Source organism: Lissotriton vulgaris, chromosome 12, assembly GCF_964263255.1.
Source record: "Lissotriton vulgaris chromosome 12, aLisVul1.2, whole genome shotgun sequence".
In the NCBI taxonomy this organism is placed as follows: domain Eukaryota; kingdom Metazoa; phylum Chordata; class Amphibia; order Caudata; family Salamandridae; genus Lissotriton; species Lissotriton vulgaris.
In genome coordinates this window covers 659,453,246-659,469,308 of record NC_141700.1, presented here as the reverse complement: position 1 = coordinate 659,469,308, position 16,063 = coordinate 659,453,246, and positions in this window count along the sequence as shown.

Genomic DNA, 16,063 nt, shown 5'->3' with positions numbered 1-16,063 from the left:
AAATGGCTCCAATGCATTTCGGGTAATAAACCCTTCATCTGGGAGCTTCTGAAAACGACAAACATGGGTTTCTGAAATTGACAATAAGAGATATAGCTTCGTGCATAGTCTAATGGATAAAAGGTCAAAACATGCGGGTAGGGTTGGTGGGGTGAGTGACCGGATTACATGGCGTTGTGATCGGGAACATAGCATCGTGTCATTTACTGTGTTCAAAGGGTGAGGCGTAGGCGGTTCAGTGCATTCAGATGTGCTTTAAAGTGTCTGATCACATTATAAACACTCACGTGTGTAGGGTGTCGTTAGATATCTGTAAAAGAGTAAGCGGGATTGTGTGTTAATCGTTACCCGATTTTTATGCGGCGGGCGTGTGAGGCACCTGCATGGGCTTCGTTGCATGGTACTTACATGCTGTTAGGGTGCTCCGTGCTCTGTGGTTGGGTTTCGGCGTTCTCCGTGTGTCAGGAAGTGGACGGCTAACACTCGGTGGTGTGCGCTAAATATAAACGACGGACTACACTATTCCCGCAAACCAGGAAGTGGGTGAGGATCCTCAAGGTAAACAACGGACTGTGTCGTTCCCCGTGAGTCGGGAGGTGAATTACACGTAAAAACCATTCGGCATGCACAATATTCAGAGAATGTGACTGAATTGGGGGACATATATGAATAAGGATACAGTAATGAAACAATAATAAAACAATAATGTGATTCCACCGTTAGGTGAATGTACGACCCCTCGTACTTCGGGAAGGTCTGTATAAGGCAAAAGGCACCTTAGAAAAGGTTTTTATAGGTAACATGAAAATTCCAGGCGATCGTTTAGTCCCATGGGTTTCATGGACTGTAGTCTATAAATCCATGTCATTTCTCTTCTTAGAAGTTCCTTGTGATTGTCTTTGCCCTCATGTTTCTCCACAACTGAAGCAGAAACAATACGTTTGCAGGCTTTCATTATTGAGAGGGCAGACATTTGCTGGAGTTTTCCTCATAAAAAATTATGATAAATATAGCCAACGATAGACAGCATTGGGGTCTGAGGTTAAATGAGAGGTGCTCTTCAAAACTGTTAGCTGGACACGTTTATGAACAACATCAAGGAATGGTTTATGAGCAGCAGAATTACTATGGTGCAAATCAACGCTCTGCATATATACATCCTCCTGCCATAGCCCAGCATAACAAGCATTTGCAATGCAATAGGTCTCGCATTACTGAAAGTTTAAGATATTGGTGTTGCAAATAATAATGCAACAACAATATCTCAAAATTTCCGTAATGCGAGACCTATTGAATTGCAAATGCTTGTTAATTCACTTGAGGCTCCACATGCTGCTGACGTTTTAGGCTTCTTTCCACATGACTGTGTTCAGAGAAGTCAGCCTGTACTCCCTTCGGTAATGAACCTACATTTTTAAAAATGTTAGCTTGATTTTTCTATACAGACTTGCAGTAATTTACCATTTTTGCATACTTCAGGGCTGTGTTGTCCACTATACATATGCAGCAAATACGTTGTCTGCACATCTCGTAGTGTGGTGTGAGCAACTGTACTATACTTGTGTATCACTCCACAGATCTGTCCAATCCCAGCATCTCCAGTGTTGTGTGAGGGAAGGACCTTGATAATTTTCTACAGAAGTTCGTACAACATTGGAGATCGTATATAAAAGACACCACAGACTTTTTATCCAAATTAGAGAGTACACAACAGGACATGCAAGAATCTTGGCTACTCTGTACCATAGATGTAGTAGCACTCTATACCTCAATATCACACGCAGCAGGTCTGGAAGCCGTTGATGGGCCTTACTACAGTTGGAAGATCTTTTTACAGATAAGGTACTATTACTTCAACTATTCAAATTTTGTCTGCAAAACAGCTACTTCAATTGGAATGATAAGTATTACGCTCAGCTCACTGGAACCTCCATGGGTTTTTCAGGGGCGCCTGCGTATGCAAACATCTTTATGGCTCTATTCGAACATCAGCATTTGTTGAGTAACACAACATGGTGGTCTAAGATCAGGCTATACTGCCGTTTCATAGGAGATATTTTTTTAATTTGGATGGCTAACCTTGACACATTGGAAGCTATGCTACAACAACAGAATACATTTGATCCAAGGATTCAGTTCATCCATAAAATCAACAAGAAGGCAATAGAATATTCGGATGTAACAATCACCAAAACACCGGATGGTAAAGGTTTGCACACTCAGATATATACCAAAGCAACAGATCGCAACAACGCATTGGAATATTCAAGCTTTTATCCGAGGAGTCTAATAAAAAACCTTCCATATTCTCAATTCGTAAGAATAAAAAGAATTTGCTCAGACCCTCAAATCTGCCAATCTAAGACTGAAGAATACCAACAAAGATACAGACAAAGATGTTCTCCTGACGGGATATTACAGGATTGCATTACCAGAGCAGCAAGTAAAGAACGTAAAGAACTATTTGTACCAAAAACAACAAAAACATCTAATGAGATAGTATTTGTCTCTAGATACACTACTGTGTCACCTGCAATTATAATTGACACAAGATGGGAGCTTCAGGCTAACGAACTGGACTTTAACAATATTTAAAAAGATTTACCGATTCATGCATACACCAGAGGAAGAAACTTCCGGGAGTTACTATCTAAACCCATGAAGCATGATCAAAACAAGGAAAGCAAAGGAACTTTAAAATGTTACAACTGTACCCATTGTAACAACGTCATCCTTGGCAATGTATTGAGGCATCCCACTACAGGAATCCAAACACGATTAAGGCTCACAATGGACTGCAACTCACAAAATGTAATTTATTGTATAAAATGTCCATGTGGAAAGACATACTTTGGATAGACTGAACGCAAAATCAGAACTAGATTGACTGAACATAAAAGTCGAATTAGCACTAAGAATGCCACCTCAGCACTAGCAGTCCATTGGTCAGAAGAGAACCATTCGATTTCACAGATAAGGTTTCAGGTCATTGAACAAGTACAATTAAGGCCAGGAGTAGACAACCACAACAAATTACTTCAACGTGAGGTATATTGGATAAAGACCTTAGATTCCATGATCCCTAAAGAATTAAATGACAGAAGGGATATGTCATGTTTTATCTAGGACCAAAACAACAGGATCTAATTTAGGTTACTGATGAATTGGTACATTTCATGAACCAGGGTGGCAATGTAATGACTGCTATGTAAAGGTACTGCGATGTAATGACTGTGTTGTAAAGGTTGTTTCCCAATATCGACACAAACTATATATCGCAGATGTAAACATTGTTTATTTATTTATTCTATTTATTTATTTATGAAGTTTTATATAGCATGAACGTGACCCACAAGGGTATCAGAGCGCTTTACAATATACAGTATAAAACATAAAGATGGGGTAGAATTCAAGCATTTGATATTTGCCATTACGTACAAAAGAGGTATATAGTATATGGATAACATGTGTGACTCATAGACAGCAGGACATTGCAGTTATTGAGCATTAGGTGGTTGTGATAATAAACATATATATAATATTCTCCTTTGATCCACCATGGGTATGAGGTATATGGTTAATACAGGAGACCGATGGCCAACTGAGCTTAACACTAAATACAGTTATTGAGCATTTAAGTGGATGTGATACATATAATAATCTCCTTCATTCCATCGGAAGTAGGCAATGATATGAGGATCGTATAGGTGACTCAATGTCAGCATACAATTAAGTCTTGGGACGTGAATTTGTTCATTAGTAGTATTGTTACTTCTTTTTTGAATGCGGTAAAGGAAGAGATTCCACATACCACTGGAGGTAAGGAGTTCTAAATCTTTGGTGCAATCCATGAGAAAGCTCTGCAACCAGTTCTCTTCTTGTGGAAGGAGTGAGGTTTCAGAAGTAGAGTACTCGCACTTCGTAGTTGTCTGCATCCTCCCGACCTTTCTAGCTTTAGAGCTAAGTAACCAGGTGCATTGTTATGTAGTGCTTTAAGGGTCATACAGGCAACCTTTAGGTGTATTCTTGCCTCATAGGGCAGCCAATTCAGAGTTTTCCGGGTCAGAGAGATGTGGCTATTTCTTTTCGTTCCCGATACCAGTCTTGCCGCAGCATTCAGTGATGCCCTCAGCGGAGCCAGCTTGTATTTAGGGAGACCGCAAAGAATGGTGCTTCCATAGTCTAATATTAATAGCACCAGGGCTTGCACTGCCATTTTTAGGTCGGCCTGTGGGGGGAAGGGTTTGAGTTTCCTTAGTATACTCAACTTGTGATTAGCTCCCTTAGTGGCATTAGTGATGTCCTTCTGCATATTCAGGTGTTTGTCTATGGTGATTCCTAAGGATTTTGCCGAGTCAATGATGAGGGTATTACAGTCAAAGGAGGTTAGGTGTTTCAACCATAGGTCTATCTTAGGTGTGTGATTCAGTGGAGAGATGAGAATGAATTCAGTTTTTTTGGTATTCAGCATGAGCTGGTTGTTAGTGAGCCAGCTTTGCGGGTTCTGTAGAATAGCGTTGAGGGAATAGAAGTCTTCTGGAGTGGAGATATTCAAATACAGTTGGGTGTCAGCTGCATGCAGGTGATATAGAATATTCGCTGATTTCAATGCGTTCGCCAGGGGTTCCATTAATAGGTTGAAAAGAATAGGTGATAAGGCTGATCCCTGTGGAATGCCCAGGGAGACCACGGAGGGTTGAGAGACTGAATTCTTCATCTTGATTCTTTGTGTTCTGTTATTTAGGAAGGAGGAGAACCATTGTAACACTGTGTCCGAGAGGCCCATCCTTCCCTCTAATAGAGACAATAGGTTGTCATGCTTGACCGTATCGAGAATGTATGACGTTACAACGCATACATTTACAACGCAGTGTTTACATTGCAACATCCGCATTACATTGCATGACACTACATGGCATTTTTAGAAACTACCTTTACAACGCATTCCATTACATCGCATAATACCATTACAACGCATACTATTACATTGCATTTAAGGTAAGTATTGGATAGTATAGGGGTAACAATTACTATTTTAACTTCAGGGGGTGCAACAGTAGGGTAAATGTTGGATAGTGTAGGGGTAAAAATTACTATTCTAACTTCAGGGGGTGCAACAGTAGGGTAAGTGTTGGATAGGGTAGGGGTAAAAATTACTATTCTAAATCCAGGGGGTGCAAAAGTAGGACAAGTGTTGGATAGTGTAGGGGTACAATGCGTTGTAATGGTATGCGTTGTAATGGTATGCGTTGTAATGCCTGCATTGTAGGTACATGTGATGTAGTGTCATGCGTTGTAATGGCATGCGTTGTAATGCCTGCATTGTAGTGACATGCGTTGTAAAGGATGTTGCGATGTAATGACTGCGTTGTAAAGGTAGTGCGATGTAATGACTGTGTTGTAAAGGTTATTTCCCCCATATCAAAGGCAAAGGATAGGTCAAGAAGTATCATTAGACATGATCGTGTGATTGTGTGATTGATCCCATGATGTCATAGGTAAAGTGGCACAATTTGGAATACATGGAATATTAACACCACCATTTCAAACATCTTAATTTGATGATATTTTCTACCCAGACCCCAGATACTAGAAAATGAGAATAACCCAACTCCTGGTCAACTCTGCATTCAATTTTATTGATTTTTTTGTCTGGTTCACAGTTCAGATTTTCGCTCAGCTATATTAATGGTCATCATGTGCCTCCACGAGCTTTTCTACCTAGGTTATACTCAGCAGCCCCAGCAATACAACCAACTGAGCTTAATTCTACTGTATGCTTCTCTCGGGCTGCATGTAAAGTAAGGGCTGCTTTCTCACCAAAGCTGTTTGATTCAGAAGCTGTGGCAATCTGCTCTGATGACTGCTTCAGCTGCATATTTCACGCGCCCAAGCAAAACAACATGTGATTTATAAATTCACACCTATCTGAGAGAAAAATGAATCTCTTTCTCTACACTATATAAGATATCTCTAACAAAATGCATTCTCATCAAAACAGAACATACTATGCACAGCTTCATTGGAATACAACATAAAATTGCCCTACAAAACAATTGCTTGCATCTCTCCGGACATCTACCGTATTTCACCTATAGTGTAAAGCTTCCTGATAAGTTTGATTAACTAAACCTTCCAATATGTTAAAGCATCCAAGTAAGCATGGCCGCCTTTCTTAAGTATTTATATGCTGCATATTTTAATTGCTTTTTCCAATAGTAACAAATAGACAGATAGCCCATCATTACAATTAGTAACTTTGCAATTGAAGAACGCTTACAGTAGACAGGAAGTGCATAAAATAAAAACCCATAAGGCAAATATTGACATTTTCAAGTAAAAGGAGAACATTCTATTGAACAACACGAGCAAAGAAGACCAGAGAAATTTAAAAGCCACAAGGTTGGTGGTAAGAAAGCAAGGAATGTATCTCGAACGTAAACAATTGTGATGAGGTGCTACTGCGAAGACAAATATATAAACTGGCAAGAAAAAGACTGCTGGGACAATCTGTAATGGCACATTCAAACCCTGTTGGCTTTTCAGAACAAGACGCAATTCAAAAACATCCTGGGCCGAGGATTCACTTTTGGAACGGTTAAGGGAAAAGGTCACTTCCAACCACAAAGGCCGCTAGTGAACGGCACACTAATGACCCCTCAGCACTATGGCAGCTTTGTGTGGCTTGGTGGAGAGTAAACAAACCAAGCCAGCTTTTCTGCGTCTGTTCATTGGGGGGTGTACAAATACTGAAGAGCTCACCTTGGCAATCCAGCCATAAATGCAGTCCTTTGAGTTCAGGATGCAAAATCCCCCAGTCCAGCTTCTCTGAACGGAAGTCAAGCTTGGAGGAGAGCGACGTTACCCTGCCAACGCCGGCCCGGTTCCCACTACTCCACGCTACTTTCATATAGGGCCTATGTGAAGGAGAGTGTCAAGAAGCAGCTACTGGAAACATATAGCACTAAAAACAAGTGGTGAGTGTGGCCCCATTGTGAAACTGAAAGTGTGCTGGCTGAAAATAAAACTAGGCTTGTACTGCAGGGAAGGGCAGCAGTAGAAAACAAGAAGATACAGGCATGCAAGCTGCGTGCATATCCCTGCTCGCTCCGGCGGCAATACTCCATGGGAGTGAACTTCTGAGAAAAAGTGGGACATAAACCCACCCTTGGCCATTTGCATGATACGATTTATAACCAACACACACAAAAGCCAATACAAAGCATGGGAGGAGTCAGATCCCACAAAGTACAGACAACAGATCGCCTAACAGCACAAGCACTGTTTAGGCTCAACCTAAAAAGGGGCAGTTCTCAGTGAGCAATGGGTACGTTCCCAACATAACAAGACAATTACTACCACAAATTGGATGTAATACCCACTCCGTTGTCTTTTTACTTTGTAAAATAGCAACCTGAAATCACAGAGACCACCAGTACTGTGGAGTGCACCTAGAGCGTGCTGTGAGCTGCTGCGCAGCACCTGTTTCTACAATAAAGCTACTCAACAGTTTCACCGCCTCTGTTCAACTTACTACAGAGCGGTGGTGGCCCTATGGCTCAGAAAATGAGACAGCTTATTACATACATGTAGGAGGGATGCAATGGCCCGTATGAAGTAAAAGATAATAGAAGCTCAGGCTTTACATTGTCTGTTCGTCAACAAAGAAATAGGTTTCTAGAAGTCATATAAGCCCTACGTGAGCCCAACATAAAACACATGCTGAAGTTCCTAGAAAATTTAAAAGCCTAGACAGAAGAACAGCTTTCTTTACAGACCCTTCCGAAGCCAATCACTGGGGTGTATAATGACCAGAAGAACATCATGTATCAATCTCCCCCCGCCCTCATGCCAAAGACCTCATCAAGCTAAACCAAACAAGAAAAAACTGTCATAATTTAAATCAACATCAGAACAGGCATCAAAAGAATGTCAAGAAGGGATTACCAAATTAATGACCTGGGATAACAGTTCCCAGAAATGCACTACTGGTATACTTGATTCAAATGGCAAATCAAGTTATTCAATAAACGAAAGTGAAAATCCTGAAGAGGAAGACTTCCAAACACCAAAGAGAACAACAAGTACAACAGATGACTTAATTGTGAACATATGCACATTATTAGTGATGATATACAGCATGGTCAATTAAACTTGAAACTAAATCGGTCTTAGACTGGAGATAACGGACAGGACTCAGGGTAAGGGGGCAAATGTTAAAAAAATGAAGCACAACTGACCATTGCGACCATTACTTGATGTACTACAATACAGGTGAAAGACTAACTGTTTAGGTCAAGTAAGGTGGGGACATAGGTCTCACACTGGAAGCCAACACCACAATCATCCAATACAGGAGGACACCGTTGTGGGGCCAGAAATAGTGAAAGGAAGTTACTAAAACATTTAAGGGGTTTTGGAAAGTTTGCATCCAAATCCAAGGTAAGATTAGGTTCTCATTACTAAGTTCGGAGACATACAATTTGGTAAGTGATTAGGGCTTAGACAAGTCACATCATACTATACCCCACTGGGACCACCCGTATTCACATGGGGTTCCAACCGAGGTAAAAGTCCACAGTTGTTCTACAGAGGGGTTTCCTTATTTGGGGCTCTACATTACCACTGACCCCGTGACTAGACTGGAACACAACATTGGACTCTTTTACATTTTGCAAAATACATGTTATAAATAGGGTTCCCGGTTTTCCGTTTAAACTGATTTTTACAGATAAATACATACGGAAAATAAGTTTTCGTTTGTCTGTATTTATATGTAAAAACTGGAAAACACTAGTACATTTTGCGGCGCTGCCTGTGCTCCAGCAGAGAGTTGCAAGTTATGGTGATTACCCACAGAGCAATCGCCTCTGGTGTTATCAGCATTCACAACAAAGCCTCGTTAACAAGTGATTGGTCTTTTAAAGGCCTGTGAAGTACTCTGTGCGGCTGGCAGGTCAAAATCTGTCTGTGTGTCCCCAGTACCCAGCCCGTCCCACTGGCCACTTAGTAAGACCTTCCTGCCATTTGTAACTATGGGAGATTTAGACAACAGGCGGCACACATGGGATGACGTTGACTTGGGAGAGGGGGGGTGAAACCCTGCTATTTTCACGGGTATTGCCAGCTCCGCGATGGGAGCACCCTGTTTGTTTCCAGCTGCACCCTTTACCATGAAGCACAATTTAATCGTATCTGCATTTTTCACTGTCTGTGACTGATGTAGGTAATTAAACAGCGGCCATAGGCGCAACCCCTCCAGATATTAAATCTGTGTGAACTAAAGGGCAAGTAAAATTCTTGGACATGTGAGGGCAGTAAGAGCGGGGCGGTGTCTTCTGCAGTGACCGTGAAACTGCCCCTTAGTTTTTATTATTTTCAGCATGGTTCTGCAAAGAATGTAAGGGCAATGCTTGTGTTTTAAAAAAAAAAAAGTTGCACGGAACCCAGCTCAGTTGTGCTCCTCGGCAAATTCCATAACCGCCCCTACTTCCTTTAGCTACGAAAAACTGAAGCGCTCAGAGGCAGCATAAAGCACTATAATAAAGCTGCAAACTTGAGCACAATGACTGGATTAGCTCAAAAGTGAAGCTCGATTTCCAAAAAGTTTAACTTCTAGAATTTGGTCACTTAAAATGGAGCACCCCGCCCCCCACACTCGACTCTAAAGGAGTGACACTTTCTAGAGTGCAAACAGAGTCCAGTCCCACGCAGGGCTTCCGGACAAGGTCGAAGGCCTGTGCCTCCTTCCCTCACACACACACAAACTCCTGATTGTGGTCGGCGCCGAATCCACATTTTTCGTCGGACCTGCCCATTTTTGCCCGATAGGGGGGTGTTTTCAAGGTCTCCTGCGCCTTCAGGAAACCTAAGGTGCTGCTTGAAACGGGGCTGCACAAATAGGTCTATAAATTGGGACGCCCAAGAAAAAAATATCTAAACGTCACTGCCTGGGGTGCATTGCAGCCCCCTAAATCAAGGGGGGCGCTACTGTGGCAGAATACAATGTTAACAAGACCCCTAACTTTGACCTTGGTATGGGGGCACAGAGGCTAAACGAGGTGACGGAGAAATGATTAAAACCGAAACTACAATGCAAAAAGGTGAGAGGGCAATTGAACGAGGGTGCAAAGAAGGGAAAAGCGTGCCAAGAAAAGGCATGCATGAAATACAGAAAAACAGAATCCGAAGGAAAGAGGACACAATTAGAAAGAGGCAAATGAAGGTACAAGGGAAAGAATGGCTTTGAGGAAAAACTCAAATAAAATAAATGAAGAAGGGAAAGAGAAAGAAATGTACATGTATCAGTGCGGCTCAGTAGGAAGGATCGGGACCACTCACTCACGTACTATAACGTTCAAACTGGGGGAAAGTATATTTTTTTGGTTGTTTCATGTAGTGCAAAGTAGACCGAGACATCAGGCATCAATCAGGCACTTCACATGAGCACATGTTTACTTACAAAAGGACACATTCATTTTGTTAGGCACTAGGAGATTAAATGATTTGCCCAGAATCACAAATTTGCTAGCATTCGCGACAAGAATTTGCAATTCTATTAAGGACACGGAGGCGAGGATTATACTTTCTTTGCTGCTCACAGAGCTAAGTGCACCTTCGTTTACTCCCTCTGCTGTTTAGCATGTATTGATTTCACATTGTATTACTGAGTTCTCAGTTGCGATTGTTTAAACACTGTTTACCTGATTGTTTGTGGGAGTAGCGGTGCTTCGGCGGAAGCCTCGGCGGCCCCGCCTTCAATGTCTTGGAAATTCCTCTGTGTGGCTCTGAGGCGCGCCTCGCAGCGCGAAGGTAGCTTCGGTCGTTGACCGGAGGCAGATGGACGCTGTTAACGCTTATTGAGCCTTTTCTTTGGTCCCGGTGTATTCCCCTCGGTGTTGCGCGTCTCGCGCATGCGCAGTAGCGTTCCCTTGTGGCTGCTGACGCTGGTAGCGGCCGGGTGGCTCTCGGCCGCGGCGGGCGCCCAAACGCGCTGAATTTGGGCTCCTTTTTAGTAGGATTCAGTCGCGTTTGGGCTGCACGTCGCGGCGCGATCCCCAAATCTAGTTCACTGGCGGTTTTTGCTGCAAAGTGTTCGGAAGGTGTCCCTCTGCCTCTTGGATCGCCTGGTGAGGCTGTAAAATACAAAAAAGGCCAAGTTGAGTGTGAACACGCTCTGGATATTGGTGGTGGCCTTGGTCTCTGACCCCTATTGATTACAGCTCTGCTGAGGGGGTTGAAGGAAGTAGTATTTAAGTGTGCTGTGAGGGCTGACCCCCCCTTGACCCTCCTTGTGCCTGTACCTTCGGTGTCAGGACCCCCTAGTGGAATCTTTCCCCATTATACCATGATGTCAGAAGGGGAACAGTATAATGAGGATTATACTGGGGAGGAGAATTTTGAGACCAGGCAGACGGCTGCCTTGGAGGACAACCTGGTTAGTGCCTTGGATGCTTCAGTCCAGTCCTCCGTTAATAGGGCTATGGAGACTACGGTCCCGCAGACGGTACAGCAAGCCCTTGCTTCAGCCCTTCGTCCTATAAGACGACAACTTGAGGGTTTCGCCAAGAGACATGGTTTCGTCAAACCACAGAAAAAGAAAGCGGAGGCTTCGGCCTCGGGTCAACCTTCAGGTGACTCTGCCACTTGGCCTCATACATGCCGAGGCTCCCGCCGAAGCACCGCTACTCCCACAAACAATCAGGTAAACAGTGTTTAAACAATCGCAACTGAGAACTCAGTAATACAATGTGAAATCAATACATGCTAAACAGCAGAGGGAGTAAACGAAGGTGCACTTAGCTCTGTGAGCAGCAAAGAAAGTATAATCAGAAGCCTCCGGTCCTGACATAGAATCACAGGATGTGGAGTCGGTTCCCAACTCCAAAGTCGACAGTCTAGCCGTGAGACCACATCGCTGTTACCAGAGACACCAGGTGTTAAGTGAGGGTGCCTGCATTTGTTGAGCTATGCATGTCAGCCCCGAAGGGATAGGTTTGATGGATAGGAGGTACTTCCTAAGAATGCTTCACTCGCAAGCCAATAACCTGTGTATTGCTCACTGAAGGCTGTTTCTTAGCGCTGGAGTACATTTACTTATAAGCTACACCTTATTGCTCTTCCTGCTGGTCTAATTTCACTGATCTCATCCTCGAACACAAAGCCTGCAAGATCCATTTCTTCTGCAGCAAATTTACATTTATAACTGCTGCACCCGGTGTGTCTGAAAAGGTGGTTATTTCATGTGTGTCTATTGAAGACTTTCATAATAGATCCACTGACTTGCAGTGATGGCAAATATGTATTTTAGGTCTGAGAAAGAAGTCTGTGTGAAAGAGCACCTTAATTCAAGGGGTCAGTATTTCAAGTGGTCAGTGTAGTGGCCAGGGTTTAAACAAATGTGGAAAAATATTAGATGCAGCGTCGTCTTTTACTTGTGGGGAAAATAAATGTGGATAAATACAGATAAAATGCCCAAAAAATAAATATGGATAAATACAGACGGAAATGGCAAAAAAATAAATACCATAAAATTGGGAGCCCTAATTATAAAGTACCAGACACTATTTTTACTTCCATTAACAGTGAGCTACGTTTCCTTCTCTGGGACGGAGCCCACCCACGAATAGCATTGTGAACGCTGCAGCGCAACCCATATAATGGAGGTTTGGCCTTACCAGATTTCAGAGCATAAGATAGAGCGGCCCACCTTATAGTCATCAATGAATGGAACCACACGCTAGGTGACCACCCTACCTATAGACTGGAAAGACTGCAATTCCAAAAACGCTCCCAACTACACTACATATACAGGGCTGCAGGGGGTACGTGTCTCCTGCAGGCTACCCAACGCCTACTGACGGCCTGGAAGAGTATAGAAAAGCAGATGCACTGGGAAGGGAAACCTACACGAGAGACCCCCCTTTGGAAGGGCACTAGATTATCAGAGATTAGAAAATTGTGGGGCTTAAAGAAGTGGGACCTCATTGGTATTTCCAAGACAGGGGACCATTTAGAGAAGGGCTCTCTAGCCTTGTTGTCTTCCCTTCAGTCTAAATACCAACTCCATAGTTCCCAAGCTTAGGCTTACCTTAGACTTAAACACGCCTGGCAGGTGGAAGGGTTGGACGCTGGGACACTGCCGGAATATGCTCCGCTAGAAAGTAGGCTCCTGCAAGAAGAGATCCCAGGCCAGGCCATATTCTTGACATACATGATGCAAATCCATAATTTGCCTGACAACCTTGGTCCACTACGTGCTAAACGGGAATTGACCACCGGTCCGTTGGAAGACATAGATTGGGAAGCGACCCATATGCACCTGCGTGAAGTAGCGATTAGACTGAGGCTGCGTCTCACACAATATAAGATCCCTGCTCACAATGGGGAGGGCTGAGGATCCAAACTGTTTTAGATGTCATGCAGAGCACGGCACGTACCTACACACCCTCTGGGAATGCAGGCACATCCAAACTTACTGGCACACGATACTGGGAGAATTGAATAATATCCTGGGAGCTCAGCTAGGGTTAGATGCGCAGCTTCTACTTCTGTGTATCCCCACAGACATTGACCTGCCATGACAATAACTCCTGTTGACGAACTTAGGGTTAGTAGTAGCCAAGAGAGACATAGCTAAATACTGGGTGGCCCAACGACTTCCTACACTCACAGAATGGAGATATAGTATGGATATATATGGTTGCGGAGAAAGTGGTCTACAAAGCGAGTGGCTGCCTGCGTAAATTCCCAAAAATTTGGACGCCATGGATTGACTTGAACCCAGAGAGTGGGAGAATGGGCCTTTCACACAACAGGACAGATCCAAGACATTGACAAATGTGATGCCTAGTCCATTCCTGACGGCTATGATTGTACTGGAATTTACCCATGATTTGCATATATGTGATGTTGATGTAAATATGTGCTTCTCGCTGGAGGGTCTGCTACAATACGTTCTGCCCATCATTGTGACTTGTTGCCTACACTTGAGCACACTTCGTGCATTGATGATTCCTTTTCCCAATTGTACATTTTGTTTTCAAACAACAAAATAGAAAACAAAGTTTTAGAAAAAAGTCCACAGTTGTTACATTTAAAGATGAAATATTTTGCGGAATGGGTAAACCTTAGAAAAAGACACAGAATCTATTCACACACTCAAAGAAACACAATGAAGACTGCATTCTTACAAGAAATTCATTTAACTAAGACAGAGAGTTAAGTATTGCAAAAAAGATAGAGATAAAATTATTTTACACGTTATATTCCTCGTATGAACGAGGAAATTTAATTTTGCTGAAACTTTGACCTTCTTTTACACACACTAGCACTAAAATAGATGTGGAGAGCGGGTATGCAATTATAAAAAGGACATTACACGATAAGCCCATCGCCATAGTCAGCCTATACACTACCGCAAGTGACAAGAAGACTACCAGACTTTGCACATAGTAGATTTAGCTCAAACACTGACAACAAAGGGAAGTGATTTCAATTGTGTTCAAGATCTGACCAAAGATGGATGCCGTCCATCACTACAAGGCACTCCAGTGTCGAAACATAAGGGAGGACATGCAAAGAGGTTCAAAAATTGGAATCCCCGGGATACCAGAAGAGAACTTCATTCTACAGACACAGAGTATATGCATTACTGACAAATACACGATTCACACACAAGAATAGATATGATCCTAAAATTAGAACATCTTCGGGGTAGCATATAGAGTACCGTACACTTAGGTCACACATTCTTGGACTATGACCCTGTATTAGTGCATCTCCGGGGGGGCAGGCAACCTTGAAGCATTCCCACTGTATGATTACAGACACAATCGGTCCTGGGCAATGCATATAAAGAAGTAAAAAAGGCCCATCCACTCAATTTTCTTAAGGTAATTAAGGGACCGCCAGTCATACTACTATAGAATGGGATGCCTTCAAAATGTTACTTAGAGGCACCTGCAAACAGACAACATAAGTGTTACAATCCACTCTTTGCAAAGATTTAACTAGATTTGAAGAAGATATAGGGCAATTAACAATAACAGCAGTTGACTATAAACAATCAGTTAACACCTGTAGCACATAAGGGTTACTCTCAGAGATACAACTGACAGGCTGGGCTTACATGGCTATAAAAATAACACTGCTTGGCAACATGAGAGGCTGATTAGGCTGGCATGTTTTTGGTCAGGTTGGTGAAGAATGAACCCTCTAACTAGGCCATAACAGCAATGAAATATCCGGAGTAAGGGTAGTCAACATACAAGAGGGGATCAACAAAAGATTACACTTGTATTACAAGAAATTATATACATGGCCACATAATAATAATACGGCAGATATGCAACAATACTTAGTCCAGTCAGATTTATGTAATTTGACACAGTTTTAGAAGCTGACCTAGGTGCACATTTGATTTGAACTTAGAAGAATTAAAGATTGCAATAAAAACACAAATGGGGAGGGACACACTGCTGATAAGCAACAAATTTCTACCAGAATTGTACAAAGCCAATTCTGGCATACTTGCCACTAAATTACTCCAATTGTATGCAGATGCAGTACAAATCGGCACGCTCCTTCATATAACCAGGGAACTGCTATTGGTCCCCTGCTAAAACCACTTGAAATCTAGGTATATCACCCACTTTCAATACAAAATATAGATTGGAAATTATTAAGCAAAATCGTGGCAAACAGAATTATGCCTTTTGTAATGCAACTAGTGTAGTGAATGAATCTAGGTTTTTCTCCACAGGAACTTTCCACTGAACTTAAGGCATCTCTAATATATCCAGTAAGGCTGCTCATCAGCAGCTATCCCTTTGGTTGTGGCAACTAACATGGAAAACGCTTTTGATGAGCAGCCTTACTGGACATAATAGATGCTATCCCTTAGTCAGGGCAACTAACATGGAAAAAGCTTTTGATTCCCTGAATTTAGAACACCTGTTCGTGGGTCTGAAGGAAATGGGATTTGGGCCAGATATCTAACATTGGATTAAAATAAGGTATAACAACCCTACAGCAGGAACAAAGGCAGGTAGAATAATCTCTG